The sequence below is a fragment of the Phyllostomus discolor genome, chromosome 11 (genome assembly GCF_004126475.2).
Source record: "Phyllostomus discolor isolate MPI-MPIP mPhyDis1 chromosome 11, mPhyDis1.pri.v3, whole genome shotgun sequence".
Lineage (NCBI taxonomy): Eukaryota > Metazoa > Chordata > Mammalia > Chiroptera > Phyllostomidae > Phyllostomus > Phyllostomus discolor.
The window spans coordinates 23,435,743-23,461,640 of NC_040913.2; the positions used below are offsets into that span (position 1 = coordinate 23,435,743).

Here is a 25,898-nt window from a genome sequence, read left to right on the forward strand (position 1 = left end):
AGATTGATGTGGAGAGGCCTGGCACGCATTCCTTCTCGGACATCCCCCTTTTGGGCATGTTGGTCATGTGGGAAAAACTTGTTTTCTCTGCCAAGAAAGGATTCCCTGGATCAGAAAGCTGTGTGTCAGGACGTGAGAAATGAGAAAAACTAAAACCAAAACAGATTTGTCAGATCGTCTGCATCTGGTCTTTTCCCATGAATTAACAACCTGACTGGCTCTCAGAGATTTATTTCAACGCCTGCGCTTTTATTTTGCTTTCACTCGCTTCAAAGACAGCACCTCTCGTGGCAAACTTATGGACAACTAATGGACTCCACCTTCAGCCAGCGTTTCCCATTTTTTAAGATGTTATTAAATAGTCCCCTAAAAGGTGATCTCCCAATGCCCTCCTGGGAGTGGAGAATGCTGTGGATACCTGCAAGGGAATGTCCCTTTGACCGGTGATGAGTTCCCAACACAGACACTGCCTTAGTTATTGCTGCGAAGCCCCATGAGACAACTGCTGGGGAGAGCTTCAAACACACACACAGGCACTTGGCACGGTGACCTGGCATTAAACTAAATTACAGGTACAGTGGTGACATATGTAAACGAATCTGCCGGTACAAGTTACTGAATGTTATGTGCCATGCACAATAATAGGCAATGCATTATTCACGTTTTGTACTAATTAAAGAACTACTTTGTTGCTAAGAATCAGTGTATTAAAAACATACGTTCTTATTAACTGCGTTCCCAAGAGTTAGAAAGATGAGAGGTTGGATCTCAGGTTCCAGGGACCTATTATTAGGTTCTCAAAGTATTTTGTTAATCGCATGCATTTTTTTTTGAGAGAGAGCTGAGTCCACATCACATAAACAAGGTCTGATTGTGGGGTTTTAAATGGCTATCTTGGGGTTTTCTTCTTTCTGCGCTGTTTTTTCTTCTCACTCCACCAAACTTCACCTCTTGGAATCAGGGCCTGAACCAAAGTTAAACACCATAAAGAAATTTGCTCAGTGAAACAGGACTTTTATTGACTGAAAAGCATTTTTACAGTGTAATCTGCATTTTTGTGAGTCCTTGTGGAAAATCCGCTCTGATTGAGGGGTACTTAAAGACTTAAATGTGCACGTTGCCCACGAAGCTTCATGAGTTGAAGCAAAGGCGACAGAGGTGGCAAAACTGGTATGTCTGACATCCTTCCCCGTCACCGCACCCCCAACACACACCAGTCCGCTGTCACCAACAGAACAAAAAGACTGCTTTTATGGACTGCCCTGTGAAACGGCCTCAGCGTCCTGCCCGGCCCCTGGCTCCTGGGGCCTGTGCTCTGGCCCTGCCTGCTCTGAGGACCCGCCCCAGATTCTCTGTCTCCCCTCCACTTTTGCTCCCAGCTCCTCCGTCTTCTCAGCCTTCCCTCAGCCCACCCCCAAGATTTTTCTCTTTGCCACATTTTTTTTTAATTTCTAAAGACTCATTTTTCCTCGGGGTCCTTCCCTTTCTCTCAGCCTAAAATGGCTGAAACTCAAAGGCACCCCCTTCTCCCCGTGCATTTCCCTCCCGCACAGCGCACCGCCCCCTTAGCCCGTGGCCTTGGACTTGCCCCTTTCTCCTGCTTTCTGGCTCGTGCGTGCCAGTGATTCGTCTAAATGGACGTGGATTCAGTTTCACCTTTCCTCGTTTGCACTTTGATAGGTTTTCTTGAGTGGGTGAAAATGAGGTGAAATTACGGTTTATTTGCCAGAAATTGCACACTCCCGTGACAGCGCAGAACATGTGAACATTCTCAGTCACGTGTACATAGTGGAGAAACTGTGAGAGCCATTGGTGAGCATGCTTTCCTGGCCTATTTTTTACTAAATTTGTTCTGTATTTGAAATATTGTGCTCCTACGTAAGGCAGTTGTTCCTGGTCTTCTGTTTTAAGGCTCTTCTTGGTTCCTCTGAGGCTGCATGTGACCTTCGGAGGTCTCTCACCTCCTTCAAGCTCAAATAAAAGAAAACCACATGCACCCCACCCACTGGCAAAACCCCATCTTCCCGTTTTCAATTATTCCCTTTCTTCTCTTGCTCATCCCAGTTTTCTGTCTTCCTTTGAACCCCTCCGATCACCATCCTGTCCCATAACTTTTTAACTACTTCGGGTTTCTCTAACAGTGTGAAATCCAATTCTCTGTTTTTCTCTGTGTGTTTTTCCACTCTCTTCACCAGCATCCCAAGAGATTCATAGATTCCGTCACTGTGGATTGGCACCGTCTGACAGTAATACCTGTCTTCCATGTCGTTGCCTGCTCTCCCTCCCTTTGCTTCCCTAGCGTCAACATACGCTCAGCTTCCGTTCCCAGAGCCCCTTCGGCTTCTGTGCTCCTCCATTCAGTGCCTTCCTCCCTGACTGCTCCTCTTCCCTCTCTTTCTGACCCTACTCCCCCTTCTTAAACTTCGGCAAGAGTTTTTTATTCCCAAGTCACATTTTCTCACTCTCTCTCACCCTCTTTTCTTCCCTTGCAGGATCTGCTTTATGCAACCCTTTACCCCCAAACCTCCCTCCCCTCTCCTCTTCCATGGAACCCACCGTGGCAAAAGACACGCTAACTCCAGAACTACAACTCCTGGAGCAGCCAGTGACAGAGGCAAGCCATAACTTCTTTTTCCTTTAGAAAAGTTCTTTCTGAACAACTTCTGCGATATAGCTGGCAGCAAAATTATTCTCTATGTCTTCTTTATTTCTTTATTTTCTGTACTTTTGCCTTTAAATTGTAACTTCAAGTTGTGAGGCATCACATTATTTTTCCCCATAGGCTCACCGATGACATCTTCCAGAGCACCATTTCACAGACCTGTCCTTCTCCGGAGCTGACTTGGTGATCTGTCATTGAGTGGAGGGCCAATGGCTGCTTTCAACACACACTTGAGTTGAGCCTTTTAACAGGATTTATTCAGTCACGAATTGACGTACATTTTTAACCTAATTGTTGATTTTTCACATAAGCAGCATCCTCCTGCTAATAATTATAACCTACAACTCCTTAAGCAATTTATGCCCCAGTCAGGTACTCAATTATCCTATTAAAATAATGGCACCTAGAATTTTTTAGAAAAGATTTGCTTTGTTTTACGCTAACAATACTTTCTTTTATCAGGTTTAGATTTCCCCACTAAAAACCTTGAGCCTACCATCAAACAACATACTTCATTTTTGGTTAGACACATCTAGATTGTAAGAAAAATAAGTCCTCAGTTACCACTGAATTTAAACAATGAAATATGAATATCTTCCAGGTTTCTGAAACTCAACATGCACTAAACTGAGTCATCACTTTGCCCTAAATTCTATCTAATTCTTTGGCCATTTTAATGCAAATTATCCCCAAATCTTTACCCTAAATCTTATGTTCTTCCTGAACCACAGATGGAAATTCCGACTGCCTGCTGTCCATCTCTACCTGAAACTGCCCTTACAAACCATGGATCCAAAATGAAGCTCTCTTCCCAATCTGCTGCTTATATGGGCCTCGGCCTATCAGAACCCCAAGCACAGTTCAATGGAATGCTATGGAGGTACATGTGCCATCTGAGATGGTGGAGGAAGGCTTCACCTGGACGTGGTTGCTGGAGGTGACTTTTGAAGAATAAACAGAAATTCCTCAGGAGATGATTCCAGGCACCAAAAAAGAATATGATCAAGACAGAATCATAAGGCTCACAAAACCCCTGGCTCATCTCTATTTCCACAGTTAATACTCTAGTTCTGGTCTCCATCACAGCTTCACCAGCCTTCAGACTGGTCTCCTCAGCTCCTGCCTCTACTGTCTCCCACCCATCCCCCACAGAGGTTCATCTCCAACCATTCTCTACCAAGGTGGTGTGTTCCAGCCAGACTTAATCACTCTCCATCAGATTGCTTCTCTGCTCGGAAAGCTGTTTATTCCCTCCCTGCCTACAGAAGTTCAACTCACTGTTCACCTCTGTGAAGCCTTCCTGAATCCTCTAGACAAAATTCATGATACCTTCTGTCATACTATCATGTCACATAGCATTTGTCACAGCCATACCTACATTAGATTCGTCGTATACTTGTCCTTCTCCCCCACCGGGTTATAAACTCCTTCAGAACAGAGACCGTATCTGACTTATTTGTGCTTCTGTAGTAGTGTCTAACAGTGCTTTGTGGCAAGTTCCTCGTTATTACCCACTGAATTGAATTGAATTGAATAAATGGTTACTGAATGAAAAAAAAGTTATGCATAATTGTATCTACATAATTATAGCTAAGCTGATACAGGTGGGTACTCTGCAATTCTTTTGGTTTCCAAGTCTCAACTTGCTGTTGAATCTTTTGGAGATTTCCTGACATATTATTTTTTATATTACTAGGATTTAGTGGTGTAAAAATACTATTTAACAATTTGACTTACTGTAAGTGTAGTTCCTTATTTTTATAATCTGTGTAAAGGTTGTAGTTGTATATTATTCTTCCATTTTAACAAGCAAAGCAATTTTTCCTTTTGCCCCTTGATGTCAGGCCTTTAAACCCAAAGGCAACAATTTGATTCCTACATCAGGTGATTAAAAACCACACTACAGACGAATCTTGTGCTGCACTTATGGTCCACACTGAAATAAATTTTCCATAGTCTCTGCATGTACATTGAATGATTTTGTGTAGGTGGTCATATCTTACACTAAATCTTCAACAACTTAAACATTTCTCCAAATAATAAAGCCCAAATAACAATGTTGTTTACATCTGGCTAGAGCTGATTGGAAATAAATAAAATATTAGGGAGGTTTGATTTATTGAGCCTATTTTCAGGGTAGACATGGTGACGACCTGGACTCCCCAGCTCTCCATTTAGGAGGCATTTTCATAGGATGGGGCGACTTAAGCCAATGGAGCATCTTCAGTCCCTGGCGCTCTGATTTCAGCCTTGCAGGTGAGTCCTGTGTGGCCCCTGACCACTTAGGTCCCAGTTTCCCTGAGACCAGCCCCCTGCCTATGTGAAGACCTGAAGGTGTTATTTATCTTCATGTTTTATTTGATAAGTAAGTGCTTTTTGTATTTCAAACCAAATCAGATACAACTAATTTTGAACATAAATCTAAAAACCTAATAAGCAAGCGTTCCTTAACTATACATTGATTAAAACACGGTCTTTAATTTGAAAGTCCTTTCTCAGTTTCAAAGATTTAAGAGAGTCCTTTGGCTTATTGAAGCATGCCAAAACCTAAGGATCAAAATGCCTGGCAAATTAACCTGAAAATTTAATAGATTCAAGTGAAGAATTATCCTACCGGCTTTTAAAATATAATTGATGTGTTTCAATCACAAATCTTATTGATTTTCATCAAATATATAGGTCTCTAGTAACCCAACCCTATTTATCTGACATAATTCTCAATCCATTCTGCTTGAAATATAGAAGTATCTCATTTACCAATAAAAGTACATTTGTCATTAAAAATAAGTCTCTTTAATTGTAGATAGAAGACAAGTTTCTGGTTTCTCAAACAATGTGTTAAATTTGAAAAGCTTTTCTTTTTGGTGAAAGTAAAAGTTCCCACTGTCTGATAGAACATTGCTATTAAAACACAGTGTTGGCAAGACCCACTTGCACCTAGAATTTTGAAGTCGTGTCCACTGTGATTGTTCTGTTGACCTTTGTTTGGAATACAAAGTGGAGACATTGTATAATTCCAAATGAAAACAACTTTTGACCTTTGAAAGACATCGCTTCATTTATATGAGGAGTATGTTATTACATGTTCTGTGCGTACTAAGATTAATTGAAAGGACTCGTATAAGACAAGGCCCTTGGACTCAGAAAAGTCATTAAAGTAACGTAAACTGAAGGGCAACAGACAACAAATAACTACTGGAACTCAGGATGAGGAGAAATAGAGAAGTTGAGCGCAGAAAAAGGTCATTTGACCTTTGTGGGTGTCGAGGAGGCATGAAAAAAGAAATATTTGGCTAATCCTGATGTGTTTACGAATCAAAGAAAAGAGTAATGGAACAGCAGTTGAGAGTTTCTGCAGAGGAACAGTACCATAGGGGAGATTTGAGCGTGGGGAGTGAGGGGTGAGAACAGCGGACTGTAGAGCAGTGGGGAAAAGATCCCTGGCTTTGCAAGTGGGAGAAATGGGACTGAGTCAGTAGGTACTCCACACTGCCCACTGAGCTCGGTGCCTGGCTCTGTGCTAACACCTCAAGCAAAGGATTTGAACTCTGTGAGCATCCATTTACCAGATTCGGCCCTTAGAAACCATAAAGCACTTTCGACATGAAGGTGGTAAAATTATTACCAATGTTATTAATGATCATATTAAAACTCTCTCCTGTTTAAAATCCTCCAGGGACTTCCCTTTGCACTGACAATAATATCTAAATGTATCATGACCTGATGATACAAATGATGACAAGATCTGGGACCTGCCCACTCTTCAGCATCAGTCATTTCTATTGCTCACTATTCTTTAGCCATACTGGTCTCCTTCCTTACATCCCACATGTGCCGAGCTCGACTGGTCATCTGAATTTTCTATTTCTTCTGCTAATCTCTCTCTCTCTCTCTCTCTCTTTCTCTCTCCCTCCCTCTCTCTCCACCTCTCTCTCCCTCCCCCTCTCTCTCTCTCTCTCTCTCTCGCTCTCTCTCTCTCCTTCTCTCCCTCCTTCCCCCCCCCACACCCCAATTCAAAAAATCTTTGGGGCTCAACTCCAACATCACAGAAAGGCCTACTTTACCCACTTTATCTTAAATAGATCTCAGGTCTCCTCTGGATCCCACATCCTGTTCAGTTTCCTCACGGCACCTATTGCAACTCGAAGTCACTTAGTCATTTGCTTCTTTGTTGTCGATTGGCTTCTGAATCAACTTTTAAAGCTCTACTGCATCGTTCTCATCCCCACTGAATAAGAAAACAAAAATTCCCTGACTCACATCACTCTTCAGTGGTTCTTACCACAAAACTCATTGAAAGGTTTTCTGTGTTTGCTAGCTCCGTTTGCTGCTCTTCCATTTTCTCTTGAAGTTCCTCCAGTCAGCCTTCACCCTCCCCACCCCACGAAACTCCTCTTACTGAGATTGCCCATGAGCCCATACTGCCAAATCCAAAGGACGATTCTCAGTCCTCACCTTCCTTCCATCAACAGCACTGACGGTGATCATCACCCCCTCCACATTCTTTCCTTGGCCTCTGGGACTCCGTGTTCTCTTAGTTTTCTACAACCTCACAGGCTGCCCTCAGTCTCCTGTGGTAGGTCCTCACCATCTCGTCCATTAAGAAATTGGGGCTCAATCGTCGGACCTCTCCCCTTTCTATACTCACGCACCATATTTGGTCCTAAGGCTTTAATATTTTCTATATACTTAGGTGCGAGTCGTCAGACCCTTTTCCATAGGAAGGGTTTATTGTCTGGAAGGGCGCTGTTACCCAGGACATTGTTGTTTCTGTAGCTGATATTAATACATGGCAAAACCACCTGATGATGTAGGTGATCATAGTGTGGTGCTCCAACTTTGTAGAAACATAGATTTTTTAAAAAACGTACTAAAGACCTTAGTGAGCACTGAGACCCTCTGTTATTTCACAGGGGAAAAAACTTGAGATACAGAGACATTAAATGAGCTGTCATAAGACACACAGTCACACAGCTAAAATAAGGATCCAAGGTTTCTGACTCTTCAGATTCCTCAAGCAACGTTCTTTCTGATATTTGGTAGCATCTGAATTCCTGCATGAAAACACATGCTGGAACATCAAATACCACAGACCTTCCAAACTAGCAGCGACCTTAATCATCATCCTGTCAATTCCATCCCTTTGTCAATAGGGAAAATATTGTGTACGCCCCACTGCTATGTAAGGCAGAGGAAATACATCCTACTGCCAGTTACAGATTCGAGCCTTCAGGCACAAAGACTGACTAGATGATGGGTTTCTTGACATGCAGCCTATGCTCTTAAACCACTATTGATCTAAATTCTACCTTCTCTTTTCTTTGTCCTTGTTCATTTATCCCAGGGTATTTCTCTCTTCTCATCCATTATTAGTGAGGGTCATTTCACTTGCTATTCTTTTGAAGCTTCGCCATTCTGAAATGTCACATGGAATAGTATTTGTTTTGGCTTGAGAGCAGCTTCCCTTCACAATGGCCTGCCCTACTCTGTAACATTTTGTTCAGTTGGTCGGGTTGTCAACTCCGATGTTTGATGATAAAATTCTGACATATTGCCTGTTTATATGCTGTCATGTCATTTTCTAATTGGGTGGCTTGAAAAATAACAGTTTGTTTTTCCCTGGATCACTTCCACGGTCTTTTTCAACGTGCTTGCTGGCCAGTCCCACTGGTCGTTGACTGATGTCAAAGCACTCTCAGCTGTTATGTGCTACTGTGTTTGTTGCCTTTTCATTTCTCATAGCTCCCCTTGATCAGGAAATGCCTGTTTTCCTGCTCTGACAGTTCATCACCAAAAGCAGCACTGTTTCCTGGAACCTTTACCTTGAATTTGCCATTGCCGTCATTAATTTATTTACAGATTTGATGATGAGATGTCAATGTCTTCGTGAATTATAACAGGTTATTACAGTTTTTTAGTTGACATGTCTCTGCTCACCCAACAATATTGGATATGACATTTGCTGTTCTTTTACTATTCTAAAGATGGCAAAGATACCACGGTTCTCTCCTGGAAGAATGTCCCTTCTTTTTCATATTGGATTCTGTTTTCTTGGTTCCCAATTTGGAGACAGTTTTAAATTTCATTTTCAATTTTATTTTTCCAAGACCAGTGCAAGTCTCAGTTTAAAATACCTGTTTATATAACACCCATATTTTCCTTCTTTTTTTATCTGGTGGGTAAGTCCCTTGCTTGCTTTCCATTCTATCATATTCTTGAACTGAGAAATTACTTTGTTAATACCCACCTCTCCAGCGCACTTAGGTTTCCCCATTGAATTGTTCGTCTCTTCTGCCTTCCAAAAGTTGTCTCGCAAATCCATCTGCCTTCCTGTTGCCTCCAATCCCTTTCTTTTGTCAAGCCTCTCACTTGCTGCCTTCTGCTCCTCCTGCTGCCAACTCTTCTCACCCTGGTCTCTCTTCAAACCATCCTCGTTTTGAAATAACCTATTCAAATATTAACAATGTCCTCCTTACAGATAAATCCCATGGCCTTGTCATATTCCTTAAATGCCTTGTAGCCTCCGCCTATAGTTAGATCTTTTACCTGTGGTTGGAAACCTCTTTCTCTGTATCTTCCTACATCCTTTATTTTCTCTTCTTAGCCTGCCAGGTCTTTACCTGCTTTCTCTCCAGGCTCCTCTATCCTTCCTCCCTCCCTGAAGTCTAATACTCTCCCAGGTGTAACTTCTGTTCTCTGAGTCTCTCTAACTGTACCTCAGCAATTTCTTTTTACAGCTTAACTTCTAAACAGTGTATTTAAAACCAAACCCCTCTCTACACTCTGAAAACTGGCTGCCCCTTTGTACTTCTCTATTAATAGATTGTTATCAGTGGAAAACAAGTTCTTGCAGTATCACCAGGAAAAGAATTTTCTGAAACCAACACGGGAGGATGTGACTCCATGGTGAACTTCACTGATGAGGTAAAATTAAGGGGGTTCCCCTCCTGACTACCCAATGTCCCATCTCTGCCCATCTCACAATGGAAAAGGTCCAATCTTGTGCTCGGCAAAACCAAAACAAAAGTCAGCATCCAGAGTTTCTGCTCCATGTTATAGTCCAGTTCAGCATCCAGCTTGCTTAGTGTGTGTTTCCAGCTGCAGTCCACTGCTGTGCTGTAGTCCTCGGGCTCCCTTCTGGAGCTTGCTTGTGGAACACACACAGCCATGGGTCATGTGGCTGCTAAGGCTGCATGACCATAGAGAGAGGAGGCATGAGTGCATGGGCGAGTGCAGATCACAAGGAAGAGAGGGAAAGAGCTTAGTCCTTCTGGATCCCACACCATCCGTTGCAAGCCCCAGTAGCTGCTGGAGTGCACAAACAAACAGGGCAAGTCCATCACCAGGTGGGAGGAAGAGAGAGAGAGAGAGAGGGATTTTTTGTTGCCCTGGGATTATATTACCTTGGGTTTGGGGTTGGGCAGGTGCTTTTTCAAAAGAACCAATCAACTTCCCAAGCTTTCATGGGCTTTGGATGGGATTACATTTCTAGTTAGACTGACAGGCCTCCTTGGTCCAGAATCTCCTCTTGCACTCCCCAATAACCTGTACCAAAGGAAAGACAGGGGGAGTATTAATCTCCTTGGTAAAGCACACTGCTGTGGTGCCCTGAAGTGTGAAAAGCTGTAGCTTCCTGGTAAAGCAAATAGTCTCATGCTTCCTGTTTTTTAAGCTCAATATCTAAGTCCCTTTGCTCCCCTTTCCTTTACCAACATCTAGTTAAATACCAGTGATAACAAGATCACCATTTCTTAAGTCAAAACGATCTCAACATTTCAGAATAACCTGTAGATTTCCTCTTACCATTCTTCAATCATTCATGAAGCCTTATTTTTCTTCTACACAAAATCTCTTAAATCAAACCCCCTGTTGTTGTTATTCCCATTATCACCATTATAATTTGCATATTTAATTGCTTGGGCTAGATTTAATCCAATAGCTTCCTAAGTACCATCCTTGCCTATAACTCCATCCCTCTCCACAGCCTATTTTTTATATTATTATCCTATCATGTTTTTCTTACAGCAGTTTTTATTATGTCACTGTCCAAATCAAATACCATCCCCAGTTACCTATGGGCACACATGGTTCCCTTTCCTTAGTTTGCCATTTACTAAACAGCACTTTATTTATCACGCATTGAGTCCATTAATACACACGCATATCTAAAAAATAATTACTATTAGTCACATTTTATATGTGAAGAATTTGAAAATTAGAAAGATACTTTCTTGCCCAAAGGAAAATAGTGAGCAGGTAACTGTTTCAGGATTCAAATCTAAAGCTCAAAAGAGGCTCTTTTTTTTTTTTTTTTTTTAAAGATTTTATTTATTTTTAGAGGGGGAAGGGAGAGAGGGAGAGAGAGTGAGAGAGGGAGAGAGAGTGAGAGAGAGAGTGACATCAATGTGCGGTTGCTGGGGGTTATGGCCTGCAACCCAGGAATGTACCCTGGCTGGGAATCGAACCTGGGACACTTTGGTTCCCAGCCCGTGCTCAATCCACTGAGCTATGCCAGCCAGGGCTAAAAGAGGCTCTTAATACTTGGTATATATTGTCTTTACCCTTGGACACCAACCCACTTTTCAGATTGCAGTTCTCCATTTTTCCCTGCCACAAACACATAACTCACATGTGCCTATCTTTATATTTTCTTCTTCCTCTTCCTCTTCATGTATACAAACTACAGGGATCCAACCTGGATTACTTGAGATCAAATAATTTTCTTTTTCTCTTGGACATTTACTGTCGCCATCATTAATTTGGTTCCCAATCATATGTTGCTTGTTGGTGTGTTTTGTAATATTGTCTTTATTGCTTTCCACCCTTGTTAATCAAATAATGTACACTGATTTATATGGTCTCATCAACTACCTTGTAAGCAAAGGAGCTTTTCTTAAATGCTTTTTGGACTCACCTCTCAATTTCTACCACTCCAACTCAATCATTTGTTCACAGCACATACTTATTGCATGGGTAAAGGTATGATTTTTTAATGTCTACTGTATGTATAGCAATCTATTTTTCCTTTCAAGTTTTATTGTTACTTTTGTGGTTTATCCACAGGTATTTATGCATCTCGGTAGGCATTATGGTAAATAATCTTGCTTTTGATGATGTTTGCATTTATTTGTTTTTTCCAGCTTTTCTGCAATATATTAGACACATAAAAATTGTCTAATGTATAATGTCATGTTTTCATATATGAATAATTATGAAATGATTACCACTATAAGTTAATATACTGTCACTTGACATAATTATGTTTGTATGTGTTTGGTAAGAACACTTAGGATAAATTTTGGAAAATTTCAAGTGTATAATACAGTATTACTAACTATATCCACCGTGCTGTGCAATAGCTCTCTGGAACTTATTCATTCCGTGTAATCGAATCTTTGTTCTCTTTCACCAACATCTCCCCACATCCCTTACTAATGTGTGTTTTTCATAGGTGATATGGCTCCTGCATTTGTGATTTAGTTGCTCAAGAGGATGTAAATTAGGGTCCTAGCTGGGTAGCTTATTTGGTTAGAGCAATATTCTGATACACTAAGGTTGTGGGTTCAATACCATATCAGGGCATATGCAAGAATCAATCAGTGAATGCATAAATAAGTGGAACAATAAACTGATGGTCTCTCTCCCTCTCTCCCCCCTTCCTTTCTCTCTAAAATCAATTAATTAAAAAAGAGAGTGAAATTAAGAGCTGTAAATTCTTTCTAAAGAGGACACAGGTGCAAAATATACAATTTCACACCAAGCATATCAGATCTATTTTAATATCTTATAAATTTAATAATTTTAGAAAGTACTACTAATATTGTATCTTTCCATTTAAATACTCTCTTTTATTTCTTAAAGTGAAAGTAGCCAATGAATTGGATTCTATTACAAGCATTAGAAATTTACTGGGGCTAAGAGAAATCACAGTTAGACATACAGAGAATCGAAGAACAGAAGTAAATATAAAACATTTTACCTCTCAATTTTCCTCTCACTGGTCTTTTAAAAACTGGTATTTTGGTGGAAGAATCTCCTTGAAATAATTCTGAATGATGATAAAGCAGTGTTTCCAAGGTTGCTGGAAACTCCACAACCAAACTGAACGCCCCGATCAACATTCCATAAAAATGTTTTTCCTTTCCAGCTTCATTGGTGTAATTGACAAATATAATTGTATTTATTTAAAGTGTACCTGATGGTGGTATACATATACACTATGAAATTATTAGCACTATCAAGTTAATGCTTCTGTCACCTTGCACAGTTACTTTGTTGTGTATGTGGTGAGAATGTTAAATAACTTTCTCAGAAAATTTCAAGTATATAATACAGTATTGTTAACTATTAATATTAATAACTTAATAATAATACTATTAGTATTATTAACCTCTTATCCCCAGAACTTATTAATCTTATAACTGAAAAATTGCACTCTATCAGCATCTCCCCCTTCCCCTGCCCCTCAGCCATTGGTATCCACCACTCAATTCTCTGTTTCTATGACTTTGACTTTTTTTTATTCCAAATATAGTTGCTATTCAGTATTTGTCTTTCTCTGTTTGACTTATTGCATTTAGCATAATACCCTTCAGGTTCATCCATGATGTCATGGATTTCCAAATAGCAGGATTTCCTTATTTTTTTAATGGCTAAAAAGGATTCCATTGCATACCACATATTTTTTTACTCATTTATCCATTAATGGACACTTCAGTTATTTCCATACCTTGGCTATTGTGAATAAAGCTGTAATGAACATGCGGATGCAGACATCTCTTTGAGACAGTGATTTCATTTCTTTAATATATATGTTCAGAAGTAAGATCACCAAATCACACAGTAGTTCCATTTTAAGTGTTTTGAGGAATCTCTGTACTGTTTTCCATAGTGGCTGTACCAATTCCTACATTCCCACCTATACAGCACTAGAGTTCTCTTTCTCTACATCCTTACCGACACTTATCTCTTGTCTTTTTTGTTAACTATATTTTATTGATTATGCTATTACAGTTGTCCCATTTCCCACACTTTATTCCCCTCCATCCTGAACACCCACTCTCACCTGCATTGCCCTCTTAGTTAATGTTCATGATTCATACTTATAAGTTCTCTGGCTTCTCTATTTCCTATACTATCCTTAACCTCCCCTTGTCTATCTTCTACCTACCATTTATGCTACTTATTCCCTGTACCTTTTCCCCCATTCTTCCCTCCCTTTCCCCATTGATAACCCTCCATGTGATCTCCATTTCTGTGATCTTGTCCCTGTTCTAGTTGTTTGCTTAGTTCATTTTTTGTTTTGTTTCGTTCTTAGGTTTGGTTGATAATAGTTGTGACTTTACTGTCATTTTACTGTTCATATTTTTTATCTTCTTCTTTTTCTTAGATAAGTCCCTTTAACATCTCATATAATAAGGGCTTGGTGATGATGAACTCCTTTAACTTGACTTGACATGGGAAGCACTTGATCTGCCCTTCCATTCTAAATGATAGATTTGCTGGACAGAGTCATCTAACTTATAAGTCCTTGCCTTTCTTGACTGAATGACTTTCTTTCCAGCCCCTTCTGGCCTGAAAATTTTCTTTTGAGAAATCAGCTGATAGCCTATGGGCACTCCTTTGCAGATAACTCACTCCTTTTCTCTTGCTGCTTTGAAGATTCTCTCCTTATATTTAATCTTGGATAAGGTAATTATGATGTGCCTTGGTGTGTTCCTACTTGGGTCCAACTTCTTTGGGACTCTCTGAGATTCCTGGACTTCCTAGAAGTCTATTTCCTTTGCCAGATTGGGGAAATTCTCCTACATTATTTTTGCAAATAAGTTTTCAATTTCTTGCTTTTCCTCTTCTCCTTCTGACATCCCTATGATTCAGATGTTCGAATGTTTAAGGTTGTCCCCAAGGTTCCTAAGACTTTCCTCATTTTTTTTTAATTTTTGTTCCTTCATTGGGTTCTGGTTGAATGTTTATTTCTTTCTTCTGGTCCAAACTTTTGATTTAAGTCCCAGTTTCCTTCCTGTCACTGTTGGCTCTCTATACATTTTCCTTTATTTCACTTTTCATAGCCTTCACTTTTTCCTCTATTTTGCAACCATCCTCAACCAATTCTATGAGCATCTTGATTACCAGTGTTTTTATTTTCATCACTTAGTTGTGATCTGGAGCTTTGATCTGTTCTTTCATTTGGGCCACATTTTTTTGTCTTGATGCGCCTGTTATGTAGTAAGGGGCAGAGCCTTAGGTGTTCAGCAGGGCAGGGCAACCCTTGTGACTGTATTGTGGTGCTGTATGTTGGGGAGGGGTCTGAGATCTAACAATGCCACCTGTTCAGCTATGCGCAGGCTTTCAGTTGCTTCCCCACTACCCACAAGCAAATTGAGCCCTTCTGGTGCTGATTCCCAGGTGGGTGGGTTTGTGTCCACTCTAGGACCCTGTGGGTCTCTCCAATGAACTCTCATGTGAGGCTGGGAGTTTCTCCCACCACTGCAATCCCACAGGATTTTTTTCAGTCAGAGGTTTAAGGCTTTATTTCCCTGTACTGGAAACCTGGGTTGCAGGGTCTGTGTCGCTCCCTGTTGTTATTCCCTGTTTATCTATAAGTAAATGTGGGACCACCCACTCTGCCAGCCATAGCCCACCCTAGTCCTCCAGCTACTGCCTTGCCGGGAGTCCTCTCTGCCCAGCTGCCTGTCTCCACCCCTCCTACCAGTCTGGATAAATGTTTCTTCTTTAACTCCTTGGATGTCAGATGGAAACAGTTCAGTTGTCTGGCAGTTCCAGTTGTTTTTTGTTTTTCAAATTTGTTGTTGTCCTTCTTTTGGTTGTGCGAGGAGGCAAAGTGTATCAACCTATGCCTCCATCTTGACCGGAGGTAGCATCTCTTGTCTTTTTGATAACAACCATTCTAACAGATGTGAGGTCATATCTCATTATGGTTTTGATTTACATTTACTTGATGATTATTGATTTTGAGTGTCTTTTCATATACCTGTTGGCCATTTTGTATGTTTTCTTTGGGAAAGTGCCTATTCAGGTCCTTTGCCCATTTTTAAATCAAGATTATTTAGTTTTTTGCTGTTGAGTTGTATGAGTTCCTTATCTATTTTGCATATTAACCCCTTATCTGATATATAATTTAGAAATGTTTTCTCCCATTCCCTATGTTTCCTCCTCATTCTGTTGACTGTTTCTTTTGTGCAGAAGCCTTTTACTTTGATGTAGTCCCACTTGTTTATTTTTACTTTTGTTGTCTTTGCTTTTAGTGTCAAATACTTGTGTTCTTCTGTAGCTCACTGAGCTTCCCTCCAACATTTTCAATTCCTTGCCTTTCCATTATTGCTTCTACTTCTTTGAGGTCAATTACTGAAAAGTTTTTGTGCTCCTTTGGTGATATCTTGTTTTCTTAATTTTTTTTTTGTTTCTTGTATCCTTACAATGATGTCTGCACATTTGTTGGAGCAGTTACTTCTTCTCAAGGTTATGGACTGGTTTTGGTGAGTCAAGACCTCCACCTGCAAGTAGGTGTGAGGGTGCCAGCTGGCTGGATTATGGTAGTTCCTGATCTGGGGAAGGCCCTGTGGCATGGTCTCCATGCAGACCTGTTACCTGACATTAGTGTTGGCAATGACTGCAGGGGTCCTCAATAGCCAAGACTGTCTGCAGCAGTGGCCAGAACTTTAGGGGTCTTTGGTTATGAAGGCTGCAGGGTACCTCCCACAGCAAACGTCATTGCCCAGGGGACCCCTCTGAGAGCACAAGTGCTCGTGGAGCAACAGCAACTCCAGGTTCCGAGCCGCTGGCCTATAGCAGCAGTAACTCTGGTGCCTGAGACAGGGGCAAATGCAGAGCGGCCGTGGAGCCATGGTTTTGACTGCTTGCGGATGAAAAGCAGTCACAGAGCCAGGGTCTGAAATAGCAATGCCTGTGGAACAGCTGTGGCTCAGGGGTCCAGCACATGCACAGGGTTTTAAGGGACAGCTCTAGTCCCAGGATGGCAAAACAGCCCTATGGAGGTCACACAGCAGCGTTTGCTCTCTGGAGGGTCTGTGACAGAGGTAGTTATTGGTTATTTCAGGGGCAAAAGCTGCCAGTGTCCTCTGAGGAGCAGACCTCTGGGGTCTGTACCAATAAATAGTATTGGGTTCTCTTCTGTTGAAGCTGGTCCCTCAGTGACATCTTCTGTACATTACTTTCCACTCTATGCTCCACTGTGCTGCTACAAGTTTTTAGCTGAGCTACTGAGCCCTCCCAGTACTATTTGGTTTATGGATAAGCTGCGTAAATGTTGGGTGTTTTGGTGGAGTGGAGAGTGGCTGGTATCTCCTACTCTGCCATCTGGTGACACCAACTACAAAATGTTTATTTTTTTTAGCATAATCTAATTTGTTGATTGTTTAAGAAACTATTTAACCGAAAAAGTGAATCACTCACATGTCCCAATGGCTGTTGTTTCATTATCACTCTTTCCTCATTCATTCATTCATTCACCCAAACCTGTCCCAAGCCCTATCCCTACTACTATGACCTGACTTTAAGACTACCTCTTTCTACCCTGGTGGGTGTAGCTCAGTGGATTGCACACAGGCCTGTGAACCAAAGCATTGCTGGTTTGATTCCCAGTCAGGACACATGCCTGGGTTGCAGGCCATATCCCCAGTATGGGGTGTGCTAGAGGCAACCACACATTGATGTTTCACTCCCTCTCTTTCTCTCTCCCTCCCTTCCCCATCTCTCTAAAAATAAATAAATAAAATCTTTTTTAAAAAAGACTACCTCTTTCTCATGTAAATTTCTCCACAACTATCCACCTGGTCTCCCTGCCTCTAAGTTTCCTCCTTCAAATCAAGCTTCCACAGAGCCCCAAGAGAAAGTTATATTATATTTAGTTATATTTGTAAAATATATAACTAAATATTATTTAGTTATATATTTTATATATATAATATTTAGTTATACATAATATATAATATTATATAATATATAATATATTAATTAATAATATAATATATTATTAATAATAAATATTATTAATATTATTTATTATATCATTATATTATTTATTATATTATTAATATTATATTATTAATAATAAATATTATTAATATATTAATAATATTATATACAATATTATATATAATATAATATATATAATATTTAGTTATATATTTCTATATAACTATATTTTAGTTATATTTTAGTTATATATATTATATATATTAATATTTAGTTATGTTTCTAAAATATATAACTAAAATTCTCTTTTTATGGCTTACAAGCCTCCCATGGCTTCCCCTTATCTTCCTGACGTTTTCTTAGAATAAAGTTTAAACCCTTGAGGCTGGCACACAAAGTGCTTTGCCACCTGACTTTTGCTTTTCTGTCCAGCCTCATCTCTCCATTTCCTCCTCATGTTTGGCTTTTAATATTTAGGGAAGCACCAGGCCTTTTTATGCCATTGCCCTTTATAATACCACCAACGTGCAATACTATATGTGAACTGTGGAGCTCAATCAAACGTTAGAGCGTGTAAGAGTTTTCATATGTAGGTGAGTGAACCTCCAATGGCGGCGCTGCTTGCTGAAGCTGCAGTTATCTGGATCTGATGTTTCCCATGAAACTAATTTCTGTCTGTAAATCTCTTGCACCTGGCTCCCAGCAAAGACATTAACACGAAATCAACAGACTCATTAGGGATTTGCCCATCTACAGGACAGAGAACAAATTTCTACTCTTTGTCAGGTTTCTGTGAATTTATAAAAACAAGTTTCCCAGACATAAAAGTACAAAACTCAGATGGCAGTAGTAGAAAAAAAAATCAGAGTACAAAAAGGCATTCAATTCTCTTGGAAACGCTGTGCTTATTAAAGGCATAAACATGAGGTACAGAAAGTTCAGTAATCTTTTTCCTAAGGGCAATAATAGTTTTTACATTACAAAATCAAATGGTTGTTCTTTACTTGAGGGCTAGAAATAAAGTGCCGGTTTGGAGAGAAAACAAAGCGTAACTGAGTCAAACACTCGCACCTCAATGGAGGGTCAGTCCTTTTCCATTCTCAGCAGCTTTCATCCAAATGTACCTACAACAGAGACAGTTTTTATTTTTCCTTCTCCCAAGCCGTACCTCCTTACCATTGGCTGAGATTCTGGCATAATTACGGAAACCCAGCCGCTCATTTAATCTTTGGTTACTTTGGCTATTCCTGCGTGTCCTAAAGGGAAGCCAGGACTCTGCGCCCAACTCGGCACACGCTGAGCCTTTATCACAGAACCATCATCCCTCTATGTTCTCACGACAATTGCAATATTAACAAGCAATAAAATTGGAGCTGACAACCACTTCCTCAGAAAAGAAAAGGGAAAGGAAGTAAAGATACTATCCTTTGAGTTATTTTATATGAGTGATCTCCCATACAAATAATACTCAAAAGTAGTTATTTTTAAATAGAGTGGATTACTGCCACCTTTGCAGTTTAGCGCACCCCGCCTAGTCGTGAAGTCTCTTGCCCCAGCTCTTGCAGTGAGCGAGTGGGCAGAACCAGCAAATAAACTGATATTCAAAGGACGTGTTCTTTCCCTTCCATGCCAACCGCTTCCCAGAAAAGAAGCATAGACCTATTGTGATGCAGTTAATTTCTAGCAAACCATAAATTGAAATATAAAAGCTGATTCTCAGCAGCTCCTGTGGCCTGTTTATAGCTGGAGTAATGAAATGGATCGTGCAGAGAGGAGGTGCCACGTCTCATGGTTTCCATTTTTGTTCTCTAGTGAACATTCTTGCAATGATACTAACCCTCTGAATTCTAAGTGTTGATTTTTTAAAGGTGTTTGTAACACAACAGATATTACTAAGACAAGTGGAGGCAGTGGCAGGAAGATTTTAAGATATAGAATAGAGATTACCTTAAGAGTAAAACCACGCCTGCTTCGCCGTTACACAATATCTTTAACCTCAAACGAAATCCGCTCTTCCAGCATTGCATTGTGATGAACTGCGAAATACAAAGGAATTACCCTTGAATTATCCCTACTGATATTACAAGTTTGGACTACAATCCGTGGTAGCATCTTTCATGAACTCAGCAACTGCTGCTGAATTCAAAAGTCAATATTTCATGGTACCGAAGGTCAATGTATCATTGGGCTTTTGTTGTTGCTTAGATACCTCTCCCCAAATGACCCTCTCTAAATATTCTTTTAATCTAAATGGCCATTGTGCATGCCACACTATGCAAGGAGATATAAAAGACATGTATACAGAGTTATACCTACAAAACCAACGACTTCCTACATCTCCACTAATCTCACCGTAATATAAACAAACAGCACCTCCCACCAAGAGTAATACAACAGCCTCCTGACTGGTCTCTGAGTTTTTTAAAAAATGGAAGTCAAACTATAGCATGCCCCTATTTAAGATCTTTCAATGACTGCCCACTGCAATTACAACAAAAGTCAAGGGTTTTGTCTTGCCCTACAAAAGTACTTGATGGGACCCCGCTCTGCTCTAGCCACACTGGAACTTCACCCTACATGTTCCCTTTGCCTGGGGTGCTCCTGCCCCGAATCTTCACCTGTTTGGGCTTCTTCCCCATCATTCAGATTCACCTGAAACATTATCTTCTCAGAGAGATCCCTTCTGAAGTTTCCATCTTAAATGAAAATTAAATTCCTACAATATTTTCCACTTTAAATATTATTTTAAGCATTTATTATTATATGAAATACTTTTAAAGATTTTATTTATTTATTTTCAGATAGAGGGGTAGGGAGGGAGAAAGAAAGGGAGAGAAACATCAATGTGTGTCTGCCTCTCAAACACCCCACACTGGGGAATGTGACCCACAACCCAGACATGTGCTCTGACAGGGAATCGAACCAGCCACCCTTTGATTCACAGACCAGTGCTCAATCCACTGAGCCACACCAGCCAGCGCTATATGAAATAATTTTTAAATTACTTAGTATGTATTTCCACCACGAGAATGTCAATCTTTGGGGGACAGCAAACTTGTTCAATTTATTTGCTGCTGATCCCAGGACCTAAGCAGAATCTGGTTCACCAAGGTGCTCAAGAAATTCACGTATTTATTTAAAGTACACAATTTAATGATTTTTTATGTATGCATAGTCATGTAGCCATCGCCATAATCAATTTCAGAACTATTTTATCACCCCCAAAAGAAACCCCATACCTGTTAACAGTCACTCTTCATTATTCCTTCATCCCCAACCATAAACTTTAAAAACAATGGTATGTCAAAACTAAGAAAAAGTTTCCCCCCGCTATTGTGGGGGGAAAAAGATAGAAACTAAAGGAAGAAATGACTGTCAGGAAAGGGTAGTAAAACACAGGCAAAGCCATATATGGATAGAGAGAAATAAATGGTTCATTTCCAATCAATATTTCAGCAAGGATCCTGGTGAGCCCAGTACTAATGTGGGCTCAGTTCCCTGATTGATAGTCTTATTCTTGTAAGGAGGGGAAACACAGAGATAGTAGTCAAGAAACACAATATCAGGAAGCCACTTTAAATACAACTTGCCAGAATATGATAGAAGTGACGCTGAGTTACCAGACTGTTGACCACAACTCTGTTGATTAGAGCCACAGAACATTTCATAACTTAAGAAGTTACTGAGACTGGAAAAATTTATAGGTTGAAAATTTTTTTCTATAGCCCAAAAGGAGTTCCCGTCCTTGATTTTCTGGGGTGTTAAAATGAATTATACAACATTTTCTATCATATTGGCAAAATATGTACAATCCAAACATCTGAGAAGCCTTCTTATTTTTACACCATTTTCTCCCACATCTGATTCAATAATTTAAGAAAGGTCACTCTGGGACAAAGGGTCACAGAATTCTGTTCCGGGGTCTTGACCTTCCAGCCTCACATGTTGAGAGAACGCGTTGAAGTCAATGTTAGCCCGCCCAAGTTGAAAGCTATGACTCAGATTTTGCCAGCTGCAATCAAACTCTCCTTCATCTAAACTTTTGCACCTTTCAAGACCACAGAAGTCTAACTCTTAGGAGATAAAACAAAATGAAACACCTGGAAGCAAAATCTCCATGAGCCAGACTTTCTCAAGTTCTGACATCATTGCCACTGGTTCAAAAGGAAGTGAAGGTTATGTATAGCTGGAAAAACCTGCACAATGCTGTAGACATGCATGTAAGATACCAATTGTCAAGGAGAGTTCCCTTGAAGGCTGCGTTGCTAGGTGGCTGATAAATATAAACAAACAAGGTAACTGCAGAGAAACCGAGTCTGAACATGACTTCTTGGACAGGGAACTCAATAAACCACCAGTTAGTAAGGTAAGAAAAATGAGATTAAACAAGCAAAGTTTACTTGGCATTTTTTTCAAGAAGCAGTTTCACAAAGACAGGTGAAGTGAAAAGTCACTGGTGTAGGAAATGGGAGAGCAGGAAGATGAGAGGAAGTTTGTTTTCCAGGTGGGGTTAGAAGGAAAGGGTTGAAGCCGTGACACAATCTCCCGTGTATTTCTTCCTCTCCAGTTTGTGCTGTGGAGTGGCCTCAAGCCACTGGTACACAAACCAGCTCTTTGTAGAAAAACTAGACTTTGGAGATAGACCCAGATTTCTCACCGCTTCCTACCAGGTACCAGGACAACAGCTTTTAGAACAAACAACAGGTTGTTTGGGTTACTCCATGCAAACTAGAAGACTCACAACAGTGTGTAATGATGTTGCCTTATACAGCTCCCCATTGGCTGCAGGGAGAAACCAATTTGCAAGGTAGTCTGGTATTCAAATGTTCCCCAATCACACACACCCAGCAACTTTCTCAAAGGTAACCTCTACTACTCCCTGATGCAGACAAGTTGTTCCATCTGTCCTGACTAGTGGGTTCACTGTCACCTGCCCCAATTTGAAGACATTAGCCCATCCAGTATATCTGCCTTGAGCCTCTTCATCCTTCCAAATCTAATCTACCCTTAAAAATTCTCTCAAGTCCTAACTCCTTCATGAGAATTTCTAGCTCACTATAGCCTAAAGCACATGTGTCGAACTCATTTTCACCAGGGGCCACATCAGTCTCAAGGTTGTCTTCGAATGGCCAAATGTAACTTTAGGGTTGTATAAATGTAACTAGTCCTTAACAGTTAAGCAAGAGCTCAGCACTGCTGCCAGGTAGAAACAAGGTGATGAGCTGGATAAAATGAGGTGGAGGGCCAGATTCAGCCCGAAGGCCTTGTGTTTGACACCTGTGGCCTACAGGAATCTCTTTCTTCCCATTACCTTTAGTGGATACCATCTGTGGTCTAAAAGGTATGGCATACCTGTATTGTCGGTGTTTCATCTGTCCAACCTGACTACAAACTCCCTAAAGACAGGGACTGAAACTCATTCATTCATGTTTTTACACCCTCTACATAGAGAGGGCCCAAGACTTACTCAGTGTTTAATGAGTATTTGTTGGGTTTCATGCAGAATGAAAAAGACAAGACCCTCTGTAGGGGCAGATATAATGCATTGCAATGGCTGACACTGTCTCAGTTTCAGCAGAAAGTGGTCCTTCCCACGGGCATTCAGTGGGCTGGTCTAATAAATCTCTGCCATCTTGGCAACAGATGGATTTCAAGGCTAGTTTATGGCATCCGTCCCAGCCAGTAGGAGCAGAGGAAAAAAGTGGAGATCCAGTGCTAGAGACATTGCCTCAGGAAATGAGTAAGAAGTTTCACACAGAAAGTTTGAGCCCATTTCTTTGCCTAAAGTCTAGCAGCAGAGGAAGCTGAGAACAGCCGCCCTGAACTAGGCTGCCTCATCCCAGAAGCAACTCTGTTATCAGGGAAGGAGGGAAGAGGTTTCTGTGGATGAGTAGTACCCTAGACACAGACACTCTGGGCACCTTTCCCATATGCACAGCTAGTGAACTTTATTTAAACTAATGACAAAGAGTGTCCTCTATGCTAGAATCAGGCTTTCTATGAAATGTCAATCTCTCATAATCCAATGATGAATCTCAGCTCTCCCTGCCCAGATCTCACCACTGAGTGACTGAGAACCACATGCTGGGACTATACATCAAGCAGAAGGAGCTCTCTCTCTCCTCTCCATGATGACCCAAGTAACAATGACTCCTGCCCAGCAGCTCAGCTCCCTTCTGCTGCCTCATCAAGGGTCTGAGACAAACAAGGACTCCCCTTGCTGCTGACTGACAAAGAAATTGAAAAGCGCCGTGCCTTTCACTTTACTGCACTGTTATGTCCCCACAGCCACAGTTGCCTACGGCGCACTTGGCAACCAGTGTGCTCGGAGCAAGGGCTCCTGCCCAGTTTCAGGCATCTTGAAGCTTTCTTTGTAAACAGATAATTTTAATTCAATTTGAAAACACTGATTGATCACATATAATGAGCAAAGTACTTTGTAGATACTGAGATTTTCAAAAGCCACAACTCCTGCCCTGAAGTTGTTTAGAACCTACAGGAGACAGATATGTGCAAATAACTCTATTACAAAACTCCGTTGGCCAACTCTACCAGAGATACAAACAAGGGCTATGAGACTGTGGCCAAAAGAGTAATCGAGTCTAACTAGATGGCTAGGGAAGGCGTCAACACATGTTTAGGTAAAAAGCCTTCCTGGTGGCCCGGCCGGGTGACTCAGTTGGTTGGAGTGTCAGCCCGTACACCAAAAGGTGTGGGTTCCGTTCCAGTCAGAACACATATGAGAGGCAGCCAATCAATGTTCCTCTCTCACATCAATGTTTCTCTCTCACTCTGCCCTTCTCTCTGTGTCTCTAAAATCAGTAAATATATCTTCCGGTGAATGTGTTTTAAAAAGCTTCCTGGGGGAGGTGGTACTGGAATGAGGCCTTGAGGGATGAGTAGAATTTTAACAAGTGACAGAAAGTGACACTCCAGGTGGAGCACGAGTGAAGGCACAAAGATGCAAAAAGGAAATGAGTAGGGCTGTGGTGAAGGGCGCAGAGCAGGAGATTTGGGGATGAGGTAGGTATGGCAGAAATGGCTTTGAGTGCATGCCAACCTGAACCGTCAGGAAGAGCAATGACCAGAGATTTCTGAGGAGCGCAGCAACTTGATCCACTCCAGGTGGAAGGAAGACAGCGCTGCTGATGGTGGGACTGTGAGGCAGAGACACTGGAAGACCCGTGGACACTCATGCTAACTTTTACTGAGCACTAACACCCAAGCACCGTACTAAGGACTTTATTGACACATTCCTTTTAAAAGGAAAGTCTCATGATGATTTCCACATTACAGATGGGTAATGACTGAAGTCATACACTGGTGAAAAGGTAGGATAGGACCCAATAGGTCCTAAATGCCAGTCTTAACAGGGTGCTTTAACAGGGTACCATTGCACTATAATCCTATTGGCATGAGGGTTGTCCAGCCTGGAGACTCGGAGGGGCTGCATGAGGGCAAAATGGTGTGGAGGAAGGCCACTGAATAGACTTGACATTGAGGAATCAAGAGAGACTCAGAACGGTGACTTGAAGGACCATGACACTGGAAATAGGGGGAAAAGAAGGGTCCTGCTTAGGCCTATGGAGTTTCAAATGGCTCAGAAGGAAAGCTACAGGGACCACAGACTATCCCTGAGAGAGCTGGGGGCCAGAAATTAAGGGGAAAGAGACACAGAGTGGCAAGTCTTGGCATTCGTTTCTGTTGATCCTGTGCACAAGAACATCACGCAGCATGAACAAACAAGGCACAACAGCAAGTGGCTGCCTGTGCAAGTTCTACTCAACTGATTTGGAAGAGAAATTCAGCATGATTGACTGGCCTGCATTACACTGATAACAGTAAAATCCTTTTGGCCAAACAGAGCTTGGTTTGACTTTCAAGTATGCTATGTATTATCACTTTGCATACCAAAATATTCATATATCTTGGGAAAGTATAAAAATTATGTTTCTCCCTTCAAACGGTGGAATGTAAAATACTCACCAAATCCTCCTGCATGGCGCCTGGCTAAATGTATTCCTTGTTATTTCATGTAAGCTTCTAAATATCTATTAGAGTAAAATTATGGGCTCTTTGTATGTGCAGTTTCCACTTGTAGCTTCCTGAGCACCGAAGCCATAAATGTGATCCACAGCCCTCTGTTTCGTAAGGCACATCTGCTTCGGGACAAGTAAGTGGCCAGCGGTTCCTTCAGGAAACTGTTTCCTCTGCTTACTAAACCAGAGGGAGTCACAGGACCAAAACGGTAGCCCAGATCTTGGGTACATATGAGGACGAA

The 25,898-nt window shown here is 41.1% G+C and overlaps 1 long non-coding RNA gene across 1 annotated transcript in view; it reads right to left on the reverse strand.

The window, feature by feature from the left end:
- The window catches only part of LOC118497335, a 55,949-nt gene that overhangs the window by 15,319 nt on the left and 14,732 nt on the right, over window positions 1-25,898 (reverse strand). Inside the window, exon 5 of the long non-coding RNA XR_004899861.1 lies at window positions 10,066-10,207. This is a non-coding gene — a long non-coding RNA (uncharacterized LOC118497335). The remainder of the gene's footprint in view (window positions 1-10,065; window positions 10,208-25,898) is intronic.